General features: G+C 39.3%; 1 protein-coding gene across 4 annotated transcripts in view; it reads right to left on the minus strand.

The window, feature by feature from the left end:
* The window catches only part of SCAP (SREBF chaperone), a 99,149-nt gene that overhangs the window by 70,049 nt on the left and 6,000 nt on the right, over positions 1 to 23,100 (minus strand). The gene's annotated exons all lie outside the window — the stretch shown is intronic.

A 23,100-nucleotide genomic window follows, 5' to 3' on the forward strand; every position in this document is an offset into this window, starting at 1 on the left:
TATATGCTATCAAAGTTAAGTTATTAGCTTAAAATTGATTCTTATAACTGTAAGGTGTTTTTTATAACCCTCACAAAAATCACAAAACAGAAAACTAGAGCAGACAGATAAAAGATCAAGATCAAAACATGCCACTAAGGATTCTCCAAAATATACAAGCAGTTCAGGCAGCTCAATATCTGAAAAAACCCAATTAAAAAATGGGCAGCAGACCTAAACAGACATTTCTCCAAAGAAGACATACAGAAGGCCATCAAACACATGAAAAAATGTTCAACACCACTCATTATTAGAGAAATGCAAATCAAAACTACAATGAGGTATCACCTCACACTAGTAAAAATGGCCATTATCAAAAAATCTATAAACAATAAATGCAGGAAAGAATGTAGAGAAAAGGGAGCGCTCTTGCACAGTTGGTACGAATGTAAACGGACATAGCCACTAGGGAGAACAGTGTGGAGATTTATTTAAGAAAAAAAATAAATAAATAAAACTACCATAGGACCCAGTAACCCCACTCCTAGGCATATATCCTGAGAAAACCATACCTGAAAAAGACATATGTACCCCAATGCTCAGTGCAGCACTATTTACAACAGCCAGAACACAGAAGAAACCTAGATGTCCACTGAAAAATGAATGGATAAGGAAGTTGAATGGATAAGGAAGTTGTGCTATATATATACAATGGAATATTACTCAGCCATAAAAAGGAACAAAATAAACAAAAAGGAATAAATCTGAGTCAGTTTCAGTGAGGTGGATGAACCTAGACCCTGTTATAAAGAGTGAAGTAAGTCAGAGAAAAACAAATATGGTATAACAATGCATATACACAGAATCTGGAAAAATGGTGCTGATGAACCTATTAGCAGGGCAGCAATAGACGCAGAGAGAACAGACTGTGGACACAGAGGGGGAAGGAGGCGGGCCAAACTGAGAAAGCAGCGCTGACACATGCACATTACCACGTGTAGACAGAAGCTAGGGGGACGTTGCTGATAACACGGGGAGCTCAGCAGTGCTCTGTGGCAGCCTAGAGGGGTGGGATGGGGGGCTGGGAGGGAAGCTCAAGACGGAGGGGGCGTGTGTATACTTATGGCTGAGTCACATTGTTTTACGGCAGAAACCAACACAACATTGTAAAGAAATTACTCTCCAATTAATAAAAACAAACAAACAAAATTGTTAAAATACAACTCTTTGCTTTACATTGGAGGCTGATTAGATGGTTTTATTTTTTGTTTTTTTTTTGTGGGAGGTGATAGATATGTATATTATCTTGATTGCAGTGATAGTTTCAGGATGTGTATGTATATATATATATGTTAAATTCATCAAATTGTACTTTAAATATTGTGCAGTTTACTGTATGACAATTTTACCTCAATTAAGGCACTAAAAATACTTTTAAAAAACTATACCACTAAGGAAAATTATCAATTAAAAAAATGATATCAAGAGGAAGAAAGGAACAAAGGAACTACAAAACAGTCAGAACATAAAAAGATACAACCAGCTGAGCTAACGAAAAGACCTAGTAAATCTTTACCTATCAATAATTACTTTAAATTTTAAATCTTTAAATCATCCATCTATTCAAAAGGCGTAGAGTAGCTGAATGGATTTAAAAAAAAATAGACCGAACTATATGCTTCCCACAAGAGACTCAATTTAGCTTTTTTTTTTCATCATCAAGGAGAAACTTTATTAGCACAGGTAACCAGATGACATTTTATATGTTTATATCTATCTATCTATAAATATATTTATATCTATTCAAAGAGACTCAGTTTAGCTTTAAGGACACAAAAAGACTCAAAGTAAAGGGATGGAAAAAGATATTTCATGCAAATGAAAGCAGAAATGGCTATACTTACATCAGATAAAAACTTAACAAGAGGGCTTCACTGCAGGCTCACTGGTAAAGAATCTGCCTGGTAGGGCAGGAGACATGGGTTGAATCCCTGACCCAGGAAGATCCCACATGTCACAGAGCAACTAAGCCCATGAGCCACAACTACCAAGAGTGAGCTCCAGGGCCCATGCTCTGCAACCAAAGAACCACCTCAGGGAGAAGACCATGCGCCACGACAAGCGCACAGCCCCCGCTCACCACAACCAGAGAAAAGCATGTGCAGCAACGGAGACCCAGCGCAGCCAAAGATAAACGAAAACAAAACAAACAAAAATACTTTTTAAAGCTGGACAAGAGACAAAAAAGGTCACTATATAATGAAAACAAAGTCAATTCATCAGAGGATGTAACACTTGCAAATACACACGAACCCAGTATCAGAGCACCTAAATATGTTAAACAAATACTAACAGATCTGACGGGAGAAAAAGACAATACAGTAACAGTAGGGGACCTCTATACCCCACTGTCAACAAAACAGAGACTGTCCAAACAGAAAATCAGTAAGGAAGCATTTGAATTTGAACTAAACTCCAGAACAAATGGACCCATCAGACATACATGGCACAAACTATTTCATGCAAACAGCACCAGAACACACATTCTTCTCAAGCGCACACGGAACATTCTTCAGGATAGATCCTGAGTTAAGCCAGAAAACAAGTCTTAGAAAATGTATTAAGAATGAGGGAGGGCCTTCCCTGGTGGTCCAGTAGAGAATTCGCTTTGCAATACAGGCGATACAGGTTTGATCCCTGGTCAGGGAACGCACACCCCACACGCCAAGGAGCAACTGAGCCCGTGCGCTGCGACCACTGAGCCTGCGCCACCACGAGGCAGAGGCTGGCGCTGCAACGCAAGGCCCTGCAGAAGCAGCTAAGGCGGACACGGCCAAGACAGCAACACTTAAACAAGGAAGCATCCTTCTGACCACAATAGTGTGAAACTAGGAATCAGTAACAGGAGGAAAAATGGAAATTTCACAAATGTGGAGACTAAGCAACAAACTCTTGAAGAACCAATAGATTAGAGAAGAAATCAAAAGACAATCTAAAAAATTTTAAAAATCATGATACAAAAATGGAAACACAACATACCAAAACTTATGGAATGCAGCAAAAGTAGTTTTAGGAGGAAAGTTTATAATAATAAAGGTCTATGCTTAGAAAAAAGAACTATCTCAAATAGACAACCTAACTTTACACCTCAAGAACCAGAAAAAGAAGAAACTAAGCCTTCTACTTAGAAGGAAGGAAATAACAAAGATCAGAGTGGAAACAGTCTAAAAAGACAACAGAAAAGATGAATGAAACCAAAAGCTCGTTTTCTTGAAAAGACAAAACTGACACACCTTTAGCTAGACTCACCAAAAGAGAGGATTCAATCAGAAATGAAAGCAGATGATATCACAGAAATATAGAGGATCATAGGTCCAGTACTTTGGCCACCTCATGCGAAGAGCTGACTCATTGGAAAAGACTCTGATGCTGGGAGGGATTGGGGGCAGGACGAGAAGGGGACGACAGAGGATGAGATGGCTGGATGGCATCACTGACTCGATGGACGTGAGTCTGGGTGAACTCCAGGAGTTGGTGATGGACAGGGAGGCCTGGTGTGCTGCGATTCATGGGGTCACAAAGAGTCGGACATTACTGAGCAACTGAATTGAACTGAACTGAGAGACTTCTATGAAAAATTAGATGCCAATAAAATTGACAACCAAAAAGAAATGAATAGAATCTTAGAAATATACGACCAATAAGACTAAATCAAGAATAGAAAATCTGAACAGGCTGATTACTAGTGAGAAGACAGAAAGTTTCAGTCACTCAGTTGTGTCCAACTCTTTGTGACTTCGTGGACTGTAGTCCACCAGGCTCCTCTGTCCACAGAATTCTCTGGCACAAATACTGAAGCTGGGTAGTTCCAGCTTCCGGTTCAAGATGACAGAGCAGAAGGACATGCACTCATCTTCTGCCAGAGCACCAAAATCTCAACTAGCTGTTGAACAACTATCGACTGGCAGGACCCACCATCCTGATATCCAACATCCAAAGACAAAGAAGAAGCCACAGTGAGATGGAAGGAGGGTTGCAATCATGATAAAATCAAATTCCGTAACTGCCAGGTGGGCGACCCACAAACTGGAGAACAATAAATCAAAGAAGTTCTCCACAGTTATGAAGGTTCTGAACCCCACATCAGGCTTCCCAGCCTGCGGATCCAACAAAGGGAACTGGGAGTCCCCAGGGAATCTGATCTTGAAGGCCAGCGGGATTCGATTATAGGACTTCCACAGGGCTGAGGGAAACAGAGACTCCAGTCTTGGAGAGCACAAACAAAATCATGCACCGAGACCCACAGCAAAGGAGCAGTGACCCTACAGGTGACTGATCAAAACCACCTGCTAGTGTTGGAGGGTCTCCTGTGGAGGCGCAGGTCAGCAGGGGCTCCCCACAGGGACGGGGGCACTGGCAGTAACAGTCCTGGAAGATTCCCCTTGGAGTAAGCCCTCTTGGAGGTCACCATTAACCCTACCATAGAGCTTGCAGATCCCAGAGTTGGGTCACCTCAGGCCAAACAACTAACAGCAAGGGAGCGCAACCCCACCCATCAGCAGATAACTGGATTAGCTCACCAATGCAAAACCCAGTTTTTCCCCACAGCCAGTCCCTCCCATGTAGAAGGTTACTCAAGCCCTTTAGCCTCCTCCATCAGAAGGCAGACAGAAGAAGCAAGAGAGTCACAATCCCACAGCAGCTAGAACAAAAACCACATTACAGAAAGTGAATCAGGGTGAAAAAGCAGACAGTTATGTCCCAGAGGAAGGGACAACATAAAACTGCAGAAAAACAACTAAATGAAGTGGAGATAAGCAACATTCTAGAAAAAGAATTCAGAATAATGATAGTGAAGATGGTCCAGGATCTCAGGAAAACAATGGAGAAGATGTAAGAAATGTTTACCAAAGACCTAGCAGAACTAAAGAACAAACAACAAACAGAGATGAATAATACACTAGAAAGAATCAACAGCAGAATACCTGAGGCAGAAGAATGGATAAATGACCTGGGGGACAGAATGGTGGAAATCACTGCCAAAGAACAGAATAAAAAAGATAATGAAAAAAAAAAGGAAACAGCCTAAAACACACCAACACTTGCATTATAGGGGTCCCAGAAGGAGAAAAGAGAGAAAGGACCTGAGACAATATTTGAAGAGATAACAGCTGAAAACTTTTCTAACATGGGAAAGGAAATAGTTAACCAAGTCCAGGAAGTAGAGAGTCCCAGGCAGGAGAAACCCAAGGACGAACACACCAAAACACATAGTAATTAAATGAACAAAAATTAAAGACAAAGATAAAATATTAAAAGGCCCGAGGGAAACATGACAACAACCTACCAGTTGATTTCTCAACAGAAACTGTACAAGCCAGAAGGGAATGGCAAGATTTATTTAAGGTGACAAAAGGGAAGAACCTGCAGCCAAGAACACCCTACCCAGCAAGACTCACATTCAGATTTGATGGAGAAATCAAAAGCTTTCAAGACAAGCAAAAGCTAAGAGAACTCAGCACCACCAAACCAGCTTTACGACAAATACTAAAGGAACGTCTCTAGACAGAAAACAGAAGAGAAGGAAAAGACCTACTGAAAATAACCCAAAATAATTAAGAAAATGGTAATAGGACCATACATATGGGTAATTCCCTTAAATGTAAGTGGATTAAATGCACCAACCAAAAGACATAGACTGGCTGGGCAGATGAAAAAATGTGCATGTATGCACTTCCACTTACCACATCATTCTGCTTGACCACCCCCCACAAGTTGTTGGTAATTATTTTATTTTTTATTTATTTATTTATTTTTTAACTAATTTTTTTTTCATTTTATTTTATTTTTAAACTTTACAATATTGTATTAGTTTTGCCAAATATCGAAATGAATCCGCCACAGGTATACCCACGTTCCTCATCCTGAACCCTCCTCCCTCCTCCCTCCCCTACCCTCCCTCTGGGTCGTTCCAGTGCACCAGCCCCAAGCATCCAGTACCGTGCATCGAACCTGGACTGGTGACTCGTTTCATACATGATATTATACATGTTTCAATGCTATTCTCCCAAATCTCCCCACCCTCTCCCTCTCCCACAGAGTCCATAAGACTGATCTATACATCAGTGTCTCTTTTGCTGTCTCGTACACAGGGTTATTGTTACCTGTGTAACAAAAACAATCCTGGATTGTTTTTCTTTCTGGCTTACTTCACTCTGTATAATAGGTTCCAGTTTCATCCATCTCATTAGAACTGATTCAAATGTATTCTTTTTAATGGCTGAGTAATACTCCATTGTGTATATGTACCACAGCTTTCTTATCCATTCATCTGCTGATGGGCATCTAGGTTGCTTCCATGTCCTGGCTATTATAAACAGTGCTGCGATGAACATTGGGGTACACGTGTCTCTTTCCCTTCTGGTTTCCTCAGTGTGTACGCCCAGCAGTGGGATTGCTGGATCATAAGGCAGTTCTATTTCCGGTAATTATTTTATATTGTTAGGTTAATCATGTTCCTATTATGGCCTGCAACTGCAACTACCTTTTATTCTTTGTCTGGCTATTGACTGTGAAAACTGATAAAAATCTTTTACTATTGTGATTATGTAACTATTACTCACATAATACCACTGTATCATGATTGGTCAACAGAAAAATAATAGAATTCTATATCACTAAAACTATCATTCAATAGAAAAAGTTGTAATCACTTTTTAAAACCCAATGCATATCAGAATCATCTTGGATTAAAAAAAAAAAAATGCCCAGGCATTACTTTTTTCCCTCTCCAAAGCTCCAGATACCTTTCTAATGAGCGGCCATGTTTAAGAACAACTGGACTATATGATTGATGACCTTTTACTTTTATCTAGTTTGTTTCACCTCTTCTATTCAGGGCTCCCATTTCATTTAGTTTATATTTTACAAATTTTCCATCATTTCTTTTGTTTTTGATGTTCTTTCTCAAGCCTTTATCAAGCATAGTAGAAAAGCTTTTGTATACATAAATAATATGCATTTTATATATATTTAAAAACTTATGATTTTTTGCCTAAAAAATTTATGACATTTGGCGGGGAGGGGTGGGAAGAATATTGGAGTGGGCAGCCATTCTCTTCTCCAGGGGATCTTCCCAAATCCAGGGATCAAAACCAGGTCTCCTGCATTGCAGGTAGATTCTTTACCATCTAAGCCACCAGGAAAGCCAGAAGAGACTGAATGAGAAATCAAAAACCTCCCAACAAACAAAAGCCCAGGACTAGATGGCTTTACTGGTGAATTCTACCAAACATTTAAAGAGGAGTTAAGGCCAATCGGTCTCAAATTCTTCCAAAAAAACTGAAGAGGAAGGAAGTTTTCCATACTCATTTTAAGAGGCCAGCATTACCCCGATACCAAAGCCAGACAGGGGACACTGTGAGAAAAGAAAATTATAGGACAATATCCCTGACAAAAAGAGAGTCAAAACTCAACAAAATCTTAGTAAACTAAATTCAGCAGCACACTGAAAAGATCACACACTTCCCTGGTAGAGAATTTCCCTGGTGGGCCAGTGGTTAAGAATCTGCTTGCCAATGCTGGGGACATGGGTTTGATCTCTGGTCCAGGAAGATCCCACATGTCACGAAGCAGCTGAGCCCATGTGCCACAACTACTGAGCCCATGTGCTGGAACTACTAAGCCCAAGTGCTAGAACTACTGAACACCTACACAGCCTGTGCTCAGTAATAAGAGAAGCCCTTGCGATGAGAAGCCTGCGCACTCCAACGAAGAGTAGCTCCTCCTCGCTGCAACTAGAAAAAGACTGAGCACAGAAACAAAGGCCCAGCACGGCCATCAGTTAGTTAATTATTTAAAAAAGATCACACACCATGACCAAGAGGATTTACTCTGGAATGTAAAGATGGCTCAACTTGCAAATTAATAAAGGTGATACTACACAGTCACAGAATAAAAATCCTATGATCATCAACAAATACAGAAAAAACGTAACAAAACTCAGCATCCTTTCATGATAAGAAAAAACTCTCAACATACTGGGAACAAAGGAATGTACTCAACAGAGTAAAGGCCATATATGACAAGCCCACAGTTAACATCATCATCAATGGTGAAAAGCCAAACGTTTTTCCTCTAAGAGCTGGAGCAAAACAAGGGTGTCCATTACTTTTTTTTTTTCCTGGCCGTGCCATGTGGCTTGTGGGATTTCAGTTCTCTGACCAGGGATTAAACTCAAGCCCTCATCATTAAGAGCATGGAGTCCTAACCACTGGACCACCAGGGAATTCCCATCAAAGTGAAAGTTGTGCAGTCATGTCCGACTCTTTGCCACCCCATGGACTATACAGTCCTTGGAATTCCCCAGGCCAGAATACTGGAAAGGGTAGCCGTTCCCTTCTCCAGGTGATCTTCCCAACTCAGGGATCGAACCCAGGTCTCCCTCACTGCAGGTGGATTCTTTATGAGCTGAGCTACAAGGGAAACCCAAGAATACACAAGTGGGTAGCCCATTCCTTCTCCAGCGGATCTTCCCAACCCAGGAATTGAACCAGGGTCTCCTGCACTGCAGGCAGATTCTTTACCAAGCTATCAGGGAAGCCCTGGGAAGTCCCATGGGTGCCCACTATTGCTGCTTCTATTTAACATGGGACTGGAAATCCTAGTCAAATCAATTAGGCAGGAAAATAAAATTTTAATACTCAAATTGGAAAGGAAGAAATAAAACTGTCTCTGCTTGCAGATAACATGATCATATGTCCTAAACTCCACCAAAAAAAACTATTCATACTGATAAATTCAGTATGGTGGCAGGATATAACATCAATATACAACAGTCATCTGCATTTCTACTGGGTTGGCCAAAAGGTTTCGAGCTTTTCCGTAACGCCTTACAGAAAAATCCAAAGGAACTTTGTGGCCAACCCAATAAATATTAACATCAAATTGTCAGAAAAAGAAACAAGAAAACAATCCCATTTACAGTATGATCAAAAAGAATAAAAGACTTAAGAACAAATTTAACCAAGAAGGTAAAAGACCTGTACACTGAAAACCATAAGACATTGATGAAAGGAATTGAGGAAGATAGAAATAAATAGAAAAAAATTCCAAGTTCATGAATTGGAAAAATATTGTTAAAATGTCCATACTACCCAAGCAATCTAGATTCAATGCAACCTCCATCAAAATTCCATTGGTGTTTTTCACAGAAACAAGAAAATAATCCTATAATTCGTGTGGAACCATAAAAGATCCCAAAGAGCCAAAGCAATCTTGAGAAAGAACAGTAAAGTTATAGGCATCATATACTATAATAATCCGACAGTATGGTACTAGCATAAAAAAACAGAAACACAGACCGGTGGAACACAGCAGTTAAGTTCTGCTATAAACCATACATGTAGGGTCAACTAATCTTTGACAAGGAACCAAGAATATACAATGGAGAATGGACAGTCTCTTCAATAAATGGTGTTTGGAAAACAGGATATCCACATACAAAAGAACAAAACTGGATCCCTATGTCAGTGGTGATCCCTTGCACCACTTACAAAAGTTAACTTAAAATAAACAGATCAAAGACTTAAGCGTAAAATCTGAAATCATAAAAAATCCTAGAAGGTTACATAGAGAATATGCTCCTTGACACTGGTCCTGGCAATGCACAGGCCAAAAAAAAAAAAAAGTACAGGAAAAAAGTATTAGGTTGGCATAAAGTTCATTTAGGTTTTTCTGTATCATGAGAACATCAGAACAAACTTCTTTTTGGCCAAAACAATACTACATTAAAGTACAAGGCTCTACACAGAAAGGAAACAATCAATAAAATGAATAGACAATGTATGGACTGGGAGAAAACATTTGCAAACCATATATTTGACAAAGGATTAATATCCAAAAACATACCACTCGACAGCAAAACAAAAAACAAAATAACCTGATTAAGAAATGGGTAAAGGACCAGAACAGACATTTTTCCAAAGAAGATACACAAATGGTACATGAATAGATGCTCAACATCATTAATCAGAGATACACAAATCAAAACCACAGTAAGACGTCATCTCATACTATTAGGATGGTTTCAATAAAGAAGACAATATACGCTGGCAAGGATGTGGAGAAAGGGGTTTCTTGTACACTGCTGGTGGAACTGTAAATTGGTACAGCCATTATGGAAAACACAATGGAAATTCCCCCCAAATTTAAAAACCAAACTACCATTTCTTCAATAAGGAGTGCTGGGAAAACTGGACAGCTACATGTAAATGAATGAAACTGGAACACTCCCTAACACTATACACAAAAAATAAACTCAAAATGGATTAAAGACCTGTATGTAAGGCTGGATATTATAAGACTCTTAGAGGAAAATATAGGCAGAACACTGTTTGACATAAATTGCAGCAAGATCTTTTTTGATCCACCTCCTAGGGTAAGGAAAACAAATAAAAACAAATATAAACAAATGGAACCTAAACTAAAAGGCTTTTGCACAACAAAGGAAACCATAAACAAAAGGACAACCCTCAGAATGGGAGAAATATTTTCAAGTGAAGGAACCAAGAAGGAATCAACCTCTAAAATATATTAACAGCTCATGAAGTGCAATATCAAAAAACAACCCAGTCAAAAGGTGGGCAGAAGATGGGGCCTCCCTGTGGTTCAATGGTGAAGAGCCCACGTGCCAGTGCGGGAGAACCCCACGTGCCTGAGCAGTGGGCCCGTGCTCTAGAGCCCAGGAGTCAGCGCTACTGAGCCACAAGTTGCATTACTGAAACCTGCACACCCTAGAAGCCATTCTCTGCACCAAGAGAAGCCCCTGCAGATGCCCACGCACCACAACTAGAGCGTAGCCCCGCCAGCCACAACCAGAGGAAAGCCTGCACCGCAACCAACAACAAGCGGAGCCAAAAACAAATACTTTAAGTGGGCAGAAGATTTACATAGACATTTCTCCAAAGATGACATACAAATGGCTAAAATGCACATGAAAAGATGCTCAACATCACTAATTATTAGAGAAATGCAATTCAAAACTATAATGAGGTATCACCTCAGATGGGTGAGAATGGCCATAATCAAAAAGTCTACAATCAATAAATGCTGGAGCAGGTGCACAGAAAAGGGAACTTTCCTACTGTTGGTGGGAATGTAAAGTGGACAGCACTATGGAAAACAGTATGGAGGGTCTTTAAAAAAATAAAAGCAGAGCTACCATGTGATCCAGCAATCCCACTCCTAGGCATATACACAAAGAAAAAACCGTTGGAAAAGATACATGCATCCCAGTGTTCACTGCAGCACTATTTGCAATAGCCAGGACATGGAAGCAACCATGTTGCTTCCATTTTAAGATGTAAAAATGCTCATCGACAGATGAATGGTTTTAGAAGATGTAGTATATATATACAATGGAATAATCAGTTCAGTTAGCTCAGTTCAAAATAATGAAATAATGCCATTTGCAGCAACAGGGATGGACCTATAGATTGTTCTAATGAGTGAAGTCAGACAATCATACAATATTGCTTATATGTGGAATCTAATAAAAGGGTACAAATGAACTTATCTACAAAACAGAGAGCTACAGATGTAGAAAACAACTAATGGTTACCAGAGGGTAAGAGCAGGGGGATAAATTGGAGGATTGGGATTGACATATACACACCACTATACATAAAACAGACAACTAATGAGGATCTACTGTAGAGCACAGGGAACTCCACTCAATACTCTGTAACAGCCTAAATATGGGAAAAGAATCTAAAAAAGAGTGGATATATGTATAACTGATCCACTTCACTGTAGACCTGAAACTAACATAAGACTATAAAGCAACTGTACTCCAATAAAAATTAAAAAAAAACAAAAACAAAAACAAATCAGCCTACCGTATGACCCAGCAATTCCACTTACAGGCATACATCCAAAGATATCATTTCTTGAAGAGATTATTTGGATGCCTAGGCTCAGTTCAGGATTATTCACAATCGCCAAGATATGCGAACAACCTACCTGTCCATCAGCAGATAAACAGATAAGGTAGGGTTGTGTGTATTAACATATTAACTAGTCACAAGAAAGAAGGAAATTCTGAAATTTGCAGCAACGTGGAAGAATCTAGAGCACACAAAGATAAGTGAAATCAGCCAGAAAGACAAATACTGTATGATCGCCCTCGTAAGTGGAATCTAAAAAAAAAAATGTCCAACTCACAGAAACAGAGAGTAGAATGGTGGTCACCAGGGCCTGGGAGAGATGGAGAGATGCTGGTCAAAGGGCAGAAGCCTTCACTGATAAGATGAATAAGCTCTGGGGAATTTAACATGTAGCACAGTGACCACAGTAAACAATACTGTGAGTGCCTGAAAACTGCTGAAAGAACAGACTGCAAGGATTCTCACTACAAAGAAAAGAAAAGGCAACTGAGGTGATAGACGTGTTCATTAACCTGATTGTGGTAATTATTTCACAAAATACACATATGTCAAATTACCATGTTGTATACTTTAAATAAACACAATTTTGTTAATTACACTTTAAACTGACAAAAGCTTGAATATTTATATACATATTTACATTTAAAAATATACAGTAAGATACAGACATCAACCACATATTTACATCCTTCTCAATCTCAAAGCTAAAGTCAAGCCTAGTGGGAACACATTAAAAGACTTCCCACTCAAGTCAGAGGCCAAACAAAGCCACATGCCTCACCACCAGTGTTTACCACTGCTGTGGAGGTGCCACCAATCACAAAAGACAACAGAAGTAAAACACAGGTATACAACCAGAGGAAACATTTATTTGTGGATAATATTATAAACCTAAAAAATCCAAGAGAAGCAACTGAAGACCTATCATAATTAATTAAAAATCAGGTAAGATGATGAAAATTAATATATACAAATCAACAATTCCACATACATTATCATCAAGTAGGTAGAAGGGAAAATGCTTCAGCATTAAAAACAAACAAGAAAGACCTGAGAATACACTTGGCATAAAATCCAAGTGTATTAAGAAATCCATCAAAACTAAAACCAAACTCAGAGAGAAAGGCATGTAATCTTAGCAGGGAAGATTCATCATCAAAATGTCACTTTTCTTACACTAAGCTAAAACTGTAATTTAGTCCCAATAAAAACAAACAGGACTTTTAACAAACAAACTTGTCTTAAAGTTCATAAAGAAAAACAAAAAACAGCAAGGAAAGTTGTGAAAAATAAAGATAATGAATTAGAATTTACTTTACCAAACACTGAAATATGCTATAAAACTAGGGTAACTAAAACAATATGATACCAACACATTAAAACATGGATTAATATCTACAATTGAAAGTCCAGAAATAGACCCAATATACATGGTATGTGGCAAAGTACATCATACATAGTAAATGATGAAGGATATTTAAAGAAGTGGGGAAAAGATGAATTGTTCAATAAAAGGTATTTCAACAAATGAGCAGCCAATTGGGAAAAATTAAGTTGGACCCACACTTCACACTAAAAAAATTTCAAATGGATAAAGGTAAAACATGAAACATAAAAGGTAAAAAGGTAAAAAATGGATAAAAGGTAAAAAATGAAACATAAAAAGTACTTTAAGAAACCACAGGATAATTTTTCATACACTTCTACCAGGGAAAATCTTTCTATGTATGACAGAGAACCCATAAGCCTTAAAAAGTCAATTAAAAATCAATTTTTTTTTTCATGACAAAACCATTCTAAGTATCAATAAAAAATATTTAAAAATCTATAAAAATATAACTGCAATTCCTATCACTGACAAAATGCAAAGTTTCTTCCTATATAATTTTTTTTACAAAATTAAGAAACACCAAAGCCCAGTAGAAAAACAGGCCAAGGATACAAACTGACTTCACAGAAAACTGAAATGGCCCTTAAACCTTAAATTAACTTTTCTACAGGATGAACTATGACGTTTTGGAGGAAAAAAATCTAGTTTTTTTAAGCTAACAAACTGGTAAAGATCAGGACTTCCTGGTGATTCAGCGGTTAAAAATCTGCCTTGCAATGCAGGGGACACGGGTTTGATCCCTGGTCCAGAAGCTAGATCCCATAGGACTTGGAGCAACTAAGCCTGCGAGTCACAGCCACTGAGCCACTGTGCCACAACCAGAGAGACCATATGATGCAACAAAGATCCCCTGTGCTGCAACTAAGACTCAACACGGCCAAGTATATAAATTTAAAAACAAACAAAAAAACTGGCAAAGTCCAAACTGTGAGATATCACAGCGTTGTTGAGGGTGTGGATAAACAGGCACTGCCACACTGGCTGGGAGCCTAAATGGACAAAACCTCTACGGAGGTTTAACTTGTAAGAGCTGTCAAAATCACAGAAGCACATACTCACCACCCAGCACTCCTGCCTCAGGTAAGTGAATGGACACACGCCCTTGGCCATGCGTGGACCGATGTATACAGAACGCGCCTCAGTGGTGTCTGCATTAGCAAAATGTAAAACACCTTACATATCCATCCATAGAGCGCTGGCTAAATAAAAGTACATCCTGACAATGGAATATTCTCCAGTTGTAAAAGACAATAAAAAGCTCTTCCGTATTGACAACGATCTATCACAAACAGAGAAAAGAGCAAGTGTGCTACTTTTCATGTAAAAGAAAGGAGCTCTCTGTGTATTCGTCTGTATTATGCACAGAACAGGCCTGAACAGACACTCGAGAACTTGTAACTCTGGCTGCCTCTGGGAAAAGGATCTGGTGGACAGGGGCAAGATGGAAGGGAAACGTTCTGGTGTATACCCTGCTGTACCTTTTAAATTTTGTGCTATGTGAATACAGTACTGCCCTGAAAAGCTAAAACTAAAAAAAAAAAGTGAAAGCCTCCTTCTAGGAGCAGCAGCCTTCTACTCTGAGCTTCTGCAACTGTATTTCCACTTGGCCCTGTGTTTATTCTGACTTCCCCAGCCTCCCCTGACTGACTGCAGTCCCTCCTGGGAGGTCACGGCTGAATCACCTTTGTGTTCCCTAGAGTGGTCAGCACCTCCTTTGGTGCCGAGAGGAAAGTCACTATAGGTCTGTTCACTGTGCTAAACTAGTCCACTGGTGCAAAGAATTCATCTTTGGAGGGCAAGTTGATTTGCAAAGTGGATCAATGATCAGGACAGGAAATTCTGCTTCTCTAAGCATTAAAATTACCCAAATAAGCTGGAAGGATTTTCAGCAGACTTAAATTAACAGTACTGAAAAAAGAAAGGAGTTTCAGTTAACGAACGAAAGCTGATTTCAAAGAATTTGAAGCCTGAAAACATCATATTCAAGAGGATGAATATTGCCACAATTAGGATAATTGTTGGGATGGCGCAGCAATACTCGTATTGAAGGAAGACTAAATTAAACAGTTGTGATGATCATCGCAAATAACCATTACAGGATGCTGACCCCTCTGCACAATTCAGCATCAACAGATACACTGAAGACTTTCTTCCACAACACCAGCAACCTACATTTTCATTCCTTCTTGACGTAGTCAGCAATGACTAACAAATGGACTGAACTGACTGCTAAGAACATGGGCAAAGAATCTGTTTTAAAGCTAGAAACAACGCAGGAGTTCAATAGGGCAGCCCTGTCATTTTGTAAGACTGCGGGCCCAGAGGTAGGGTGCCCTCAGCCTTGGTCTCAGAAGTACGGCCAGGACCAGATTCCTGCTCTCAGCCACACATGGGTATGTCCAGACCTCACAGAACGGAAGCCTCTTGCCTGTGGCTTCCTGAGAGAAGTGTGTTCTTCTGCAAAGTACCATGCTTCTTGAGAGTTTTCTCAAAAGTGAAGGTGTGATGAGTTTAGATTTTATTACTGTCTCAAGAGCTTTTAATATAAACACCACATGGAAGATGGTTGCATTCCAAACACAAAACATGCAGAAGCCCTGTTTGTGAGGGAGAGAGTGCCAAAGAGAGCCAGGAGATGGTACAGGTACAGGACACCTGGTAAAAGTTTTTTCAGCAACTGGTGCTGGGAAAGCATGACAGCCCCACGCAAAAAAGTTAAAGTGGACCCTTGTATCATATACAAAAACTAACTCAAAATCAAAGACCTAAACAAAGAACTAGAACTAATAAAACTCTTAAAAATATAGAGGCAAAACCTTCATGATACTGATTCTGAAAGGATTTTGTGGATGTGACACCAAAAGCACAGAAAAACAACAACAACAGATAACAAAATCACTTTTGTACCTCAAAGAAAACTATCAACAGAGTGAAGAACAACCCACAGAATGGAAGAATATATTTGCAAGTCATATATCTAAGAAGAGATTAATATCCAGAATATAGAAAGAACTGCCACAACTCAGCAACAACAAAAAACTCGATTCAAAAATGGGTAAGTAGGGACTTCCCTAGGGATCCAAAAGACTCTGTGCTTCCAATGCAACGGGCATAGGTTTGATCCCCAGTAGGGGAACTAAGATCCCATGTGCCCGCTGCATGGCCAAAAAAAAAAAAAAGGGCAAAGGACTTCAATAGATACACTGAATATAAATGGTCAAAAAGCACATAAAACTGCTCAACATCACTAATCATTATAGAAACAGAAATCAAAGCCATAATGAGATATCACTTCACACCCAATAGGTCGGCTCTTATTTCTTAAAAAAAAAAGAAAAATAACAAGTGTCAGGACACAAGACTGTGCTTGCAATTCATCTAAAAACTAAGACATGTTATTTGAGAAAATGTATTAAGGAATTTGGAGGGAAATCGCTGTATTACTTTATATGCAACATACACTGTATGTATGTTCTGTATATGTATAATCAATGCACTATTTCTTCTCAGTCTGGTTCTGGGAGTTATGTGAATGCACAATGATTAAAGTACCCCCCACAAAATAAAAGGGACTTCCCTAGCAGTCTAGTGGTTAAGACTGCGCTTCCAATGCAGGGGTGCAGGTTCGATCCCTGGTTGAGGAACTAAGACCCCACATGCTGTGTGGCGTAGCCAAGAAAAAAGTATCGGTAAGGATGAGACATAACTAAGTGATACATCACAATGGATCACTACTCTCTGCTTTTGTGTATATTTCAATTTAATGATAATAAACATTAATAAGCAGAGAAGTCCTTTGAAATGTACAAGGCTTTTTCAGAATGTACCCCTTTACAAAATTTGGCAGCAATGAATACACAAGGATCAAAGATCTGAACTTAAGACTATAAAAACTCTTAAAAGAAAATAAAGGGCAAAAGCTTCACGTTAGATTTGGCAATTCCTTGGTATAACACCAAAGGCACAGGGAACAAATGAAACGTAAACAGACTGAACTTCATAAAAATTTTTAAATTGTGTGCATCAAAAGAAACTATCGACAGAGAACTTCCTGGGATCCAATGGCTACGGCTCTGCATACTCACTTCCGAGGCCCCAGATTCAACCCCTGGTTGTGCAGCATGGACCAAAAACACAAAGATTCTGTCAAAAGGGTAAAAAGGCAACCCACAGAATGGGAGAAAATAGTTACAAATCATATATCTGACAAGGGATTAATATCTAGAATATGAAGAAAAGTCCTACAACTCAACAACAGAAAAATCTGATACAAAGTTAAAAGTTTAAAAACAAATAAATAGAAATTTTTAAAAAGTGATCTGATTAAAAAATGGGCAAAGGGCTGGAATAGACATTTCCCCAAAGAAGATATACAAATGGCTAATAAAAGCATGAAAATATGCTCAACATTACTGATCACTAGGGAAATGCAAACTGAAATTACAATGAGTCAATAGCAACCACGGAAAACACTTCAGAAATATTAACAGAACTTGCTCTGAACCCAGGACAGTGCTAGTGCTACAGCTGCTGGGATTAAAAATACAAAAACAAAAACCCACCACTGAACTGTGTCAATCCAGACTCCTGACCATTTATAAACATTTAGGAAGGCAGGATTTAGCAACGTGAAGTGAAGCAGGGGGCTAGTAATTTGAGACAATATACAATCAATACTGGACTTCCCCGGCAGCTCAGAGGTAAAGAATCAGCCTGCAATGCAGGAACCACAGGAGCCGCAGGTTCAATCCCTGGGTGGGGAAGATCCCCTGGAGGAGGGCGTGGCAACTCACTCCAGTATTCTTGGCTGGAAGCATGGTGGGCTATATACAGTCCATAGGGTCACAAAGAGCTGGACACACTGAAGAGACTTAGCACACACACACAATCGATACTAGGTTGTGGGTTCAGAATACAGATTCATCATTTCTTTCTTTGTGAATTTAAGCAGATGCCAGTATACTTAAATACATATTGCTGCGACCTTACTTCAATTTATTAGACATCTCCTCTGTTGTCTCTTTCATCCATTTTATAAACTGTATAAGCACAAATTTAAGGCAGTCTTTACCATTTTTTAAAAATTTATTTATTTTAATTGGAGGCTAGTTACTTTACAATATTGTAGTGGGTTTTGCCATACATTGACCTGAATCAGCCATGGGTATACATATGAGTATTTACCATTTAAATTATGAATACTTTTAAAAGGTTTTAAGATCAAATTGAGTACATGAACTTCAGGAATATTAAAAAAAAAAGGTCAGCTCTGTGATTATGATATTTAATTGTTAAACTGCTTATGCTATAATAAATTTCAAAGTACACATGTAAAATGAGATTTAGAAATGCTGCTCTCTTCTAGGCTCATATCTTCTAGAGTATACTTCCACTTCCACCTTAGTTACTGAAGATACCTTTCTGAATCAGTGTATGATGCTGTCAACGGATCCTATCTCAGGTCATAAGTCTTCACTTGCAAACATTAAGAAAGTTACTCTTAATCTGAATACTAATCAAGGGATAAATTTTAATTGTATTATTTGTTAAATGCTGGACTATATTACATAAAATGTTTTTTCAAGAAATCATTTTAAGTATATAGATCAGTGTTTTTTACAGGTAAAATGCTAAAATAAGCTGCCCATGATAGATATGAAATGTTTGAGTTTTATAGAATATTACAAATTAAAAACAGGAAAAAATATTTATTTTATACAACAAATATGTTCACACAAATTTGTAGGACTTACAAAGAATTGATATTTGAGAAAAGCTTTGGTTCACTTACACTACATATACCTTCAGAGTATTAGGCACCCTGTACTTTAAACCTGTGACGAACTGACAAATTTTTAAAGGGGAAGTATTACTGTGAAATGAACAGTTACATATTTCTAAAGACTGTACGGCTGCACATTTGATAGGTAAAGCTCTTTATTTAGAGTTCTGAAGAAATATTCTCTCTTCAATGAAACATTTTCATACTGGAATGATGTAAGTTAAAGTGATAAAGAGTATTATTAAAATAAATGTTTATATATAATAAAAGAAAATTATTCTTAAAATGTATTCTCAGTGAATAGTTGAGATCTGTACTATGCAACCATTTTCTATGTTGATTTTAAGTGATCTTTTAAGAAATTTGTTCATCAAAAAAATATTTTATAAAAACTACAAAGAGAGATAATCACCTCATAGGCATTACAATGGCTACTATCAAAAAAAGGAGAAAACACCAAGTGTTAGCAAGGATGTGAAGAAACTGGAACCCTTGTGTATTGCTGGCAAGAATGTAAAATGGTACAGCCTCTGGGGAAAACAGTCTGATGGTTCCAAAAAAACGAATCATAGAATTACCATACAATCCAGCAATTCCACTTCCATACTGGCCCAAGAGAACTGAAAACAAGGACTTGAACTACTGTTTGTATACCCATGTTATCAGCAGCATTACTTACAACAGCCAGAAGGTGGAAACAGTAAAAATGTCTATCAACAGATGAATGGATAAACAAATGAGATATACACAGAATATTATTCAGCTTTAAAAAGGAAGTAATTCTGACCCATGCTACAACATGAGAATATTATGCTACATGAAACACACCAGTCACAAGAGAGTAACAGGGTATAATTCCATTTACATGATATACTTAGTCAAAATCATAGTTATATAAAGTATTTAGGATGGTTACTGCCAGGTACTTGGGAGGGGAGAAAATGAGCTACTACTTAATGGATATAGAGTTTCAGTTTTGCAAAATGAGGAGAGATACAGAGAGAATGAGCTTCCCCGGTAGATCAGCTGGTAAAGAATCCGCCAGCAATGCAGAAGGTCCCGGTTCGCTTCCTAGCTCAGGAAGCTCCCCTGGAGAAGGGACAGGCTATCCACTCCAGCATTCTTGGGCTTCCCTGGTGGCTCAGAAAGTAAAGAATCTGCCTGCAATGCGGGAGACCTTGCTTCGATCCCTGGGCTGGGAAGATCCCCTGGAGGAGGGCATGGCAAACCACTTCAGTATTCTTGCCTGCAGAATCCCAAGGACAGAGAAGCCAGGTGGGCTACAGTTCACGACGTCGCCGAGTCAGACACAACTATCCACAGCACAGAAAGAATGTGGTGATGTTGCGAAAATTTAGAAATGTTCTTTAATATCACTGAACTGTACACTTAAAATGGTTAATATGGAAACTTGTATATTTACCACAAGAGAAAACTGGAACAACAAAAAACAATGAGGAAATGGCAGGGGGCAAGCAAAAGCAGGCTTCAGAGGGATTCAAGTATATGAAAAAAAATGAAAGGATATAGGATAGCAAGACAGATTTGGAGACAAGAATGTAATCACTGTAATGTTTAGAAAAGACATGAAATTTGTTTTTTATGGTAAAATTTGAGAGAAAGCAAAATGTCTAGCTATTAAAAAGAAAAAAAGAAAAAAAAAAACAATGTTATAAGCCAGAAGAACGCACAAGCCAGAGAACTCTGAATATAAATGAGACTATGAGCTCCCTAGGGACCAAGGCAAAGCGAGGTATGGTTTAAACAAAATCAAACCAATGGTTCAGAAGAGGCATGACCACTCCCAGGCACTGGACCTGAAGGAAATTTCTAATTGGACTCACAGATTTTCTTGGAGGCTTCTTATACAGCTCTTAACACAAGCTGATGGGGCCGTGTGAAGCGGAAGGAGGCCAGAAATATGCTAATGATCCAGTTTCATTCAAAGACAAAACACTGCCTAGAACAGGTGCACCGAAGCCTGTGCCAGAACAATCCCACGGACATCCTTTACCACAGTTGAGTTCAGGACAGCTTTTATCCTCCTGACAAGAATATGAGATGCAACATTCTCTGGGGCCTGCTGAAGGCACGTCTTGATATTCCTAACAGTCACTGTTGCTGGGGGGACAACTGAGAATGAATGTCAAACCCAAGCAGGTCTCATGCCTGAAAGATGAGAACTAATCGCTCCCTGAAGCTGGGACAGCACAGGGCTTCCCTGGTGGCTCAATAGATAAGAATCCAATTGTCAATGCAGGAGACACGGGTTCAATCCATGGTCTGGGAACATCCCATGTGCCGTGGAGCAACTGGGCCTGTGCACTGCAACTGTTGGGCCTGTCCTCTGCAGCCCAAGAGCCTCAACTGCTGAGCCCATGTGTCCCAACTACTGAAGCCTGGGTGCCCTGGAGCCTGTGCTCAGCAACAAGAGAAGCCCCCACAGTGAAAAGCCTGCACGTGGCAGCTGGAGCGTAGCCCTCACTCACTGCAACTAGGGGATTCAACACAGCCAAAAATAAATGAATGAGTAAATTTATTTTAAAAATTCTTCCATCCAAGTGGCCTCTTACAAAAAAAATAAAGATAAGGCAGCATAAACACTGCCTGGCAGAGGGAAGAAGGGGTGGATGTGCCAGCCTGGGGCAGATTATAAGAGTGGGGAGCTACTGAAGATTGTTGAGAAAGAGAGACCATGATTGAAGACTTTGTGAGTGACAGCACAGTCTTCTGAAAGGTGCAAACAAAGCCCACAGCCACATGCAGCAGGGTGGACTGGACAAGGCTGCTCAAAGGGAAAGCCACTGAAAAACATCAAAATAAATGAGAGCCCATGTTTTTTTAAAAAAAATCAAAAATGTTCTACAACAGTTTTATACATGAAAAAAATGTTCACACAGAAAATGGATATAGAACAGTATGAACCCATTACACAGAGAAAGAAAACTTCTGAATGAGCAAGAAAGAAGCCTGAGAAGAACCCTGCAGGTGGTTACCACTGGGATTCCAGACAATGTAAATTCTGTGCACGCATATGGGTGAGCTTATCAATTTTTAAGAAGATGAGTGATTCGAATTAAAACAACAACTCTAATTCCTCAACCTAGAAACTGCAGGGAAAGCAGAAACAGCACTACAGTTGAGAATATAATTATGACATTATCTACAAATAAGAAAGAAACGGACTAAAACCAAGAGCCAGATACGCACAGATCTTCCTCAGTTTACAGTGGAGGCACATCCTAATGCGTGTGTATGTGTGTGTGTGTGTTAGTTGCTCAGTTGTGTCCAACTCTCGGAAACTCCATGACTGTACCCTGCCAGGCTCCTCGGTCCGTGGAATTCTCCAGGCAAGAACACTGGAGCAGGTTGCCATGCCCTCCTCCAGGTACATGCTAATAAACCCATCCTAAGCTGAAAACACTGCAATGCCGAAATTACATTTACTGCACCTAGCCTGCTGAATGTCATCACTTAGCCTAGCCTACCTTAGATGTGCTCAGATCACTGACATTAAAGTTGGGCAAAATCATCTAACCCAAAGCCTATTTTATAATAGTGTTGAATATCTCATGTAACTTACTGAATACTATACTGAAAAATACCAAAATACCAAAATGAAAAAATGGTTGTCTGAATACAGAATGGCTCTAATTGTATTAGTTGCTCACCCTCATGAGTACATTGGGCACCCTCATGAGATCCAACCAGTCCATTCTGAAGGAGATCAGCCCTGGATGTTCTCTGGAAGGAATGATGCTAAAGCTGAAACTCCAGTACTTTGGCCACCTCCTGCGAAGAGTTGACTCACTGGAAAAGACTCTGATGCTGGGAGGGATAGGGGGCAGGAGAAGGGGACGACAGAGGACGAGATGGCTGGATGGCATCACTGACTCGATGGATGTGAGTCTGAGTGAACTCCGGGAGTTGGTGATGGACAGAGAGGCCTGGCGTGCTGCGATTCATGGGGTCCCAAAGAGTCAGACACGACTGAGCGACTTAAC

Source organism: Bos indicus x Bos taurus, chromosome 22, assembly GCF_003369695.1.
Source record: "Bos indicus x Bos taurus breed Angus x Brahman F1 hybrid chromosome 22, Bos_hybrid_MaternalHap_v2.0, whole genome shotgun sequence".
NCBI lineage: Eukaryota > Metazoa > Chordata > Mammalia > Artiodactyla > Bovidae > Bos > Bos indicus x Bos taurus.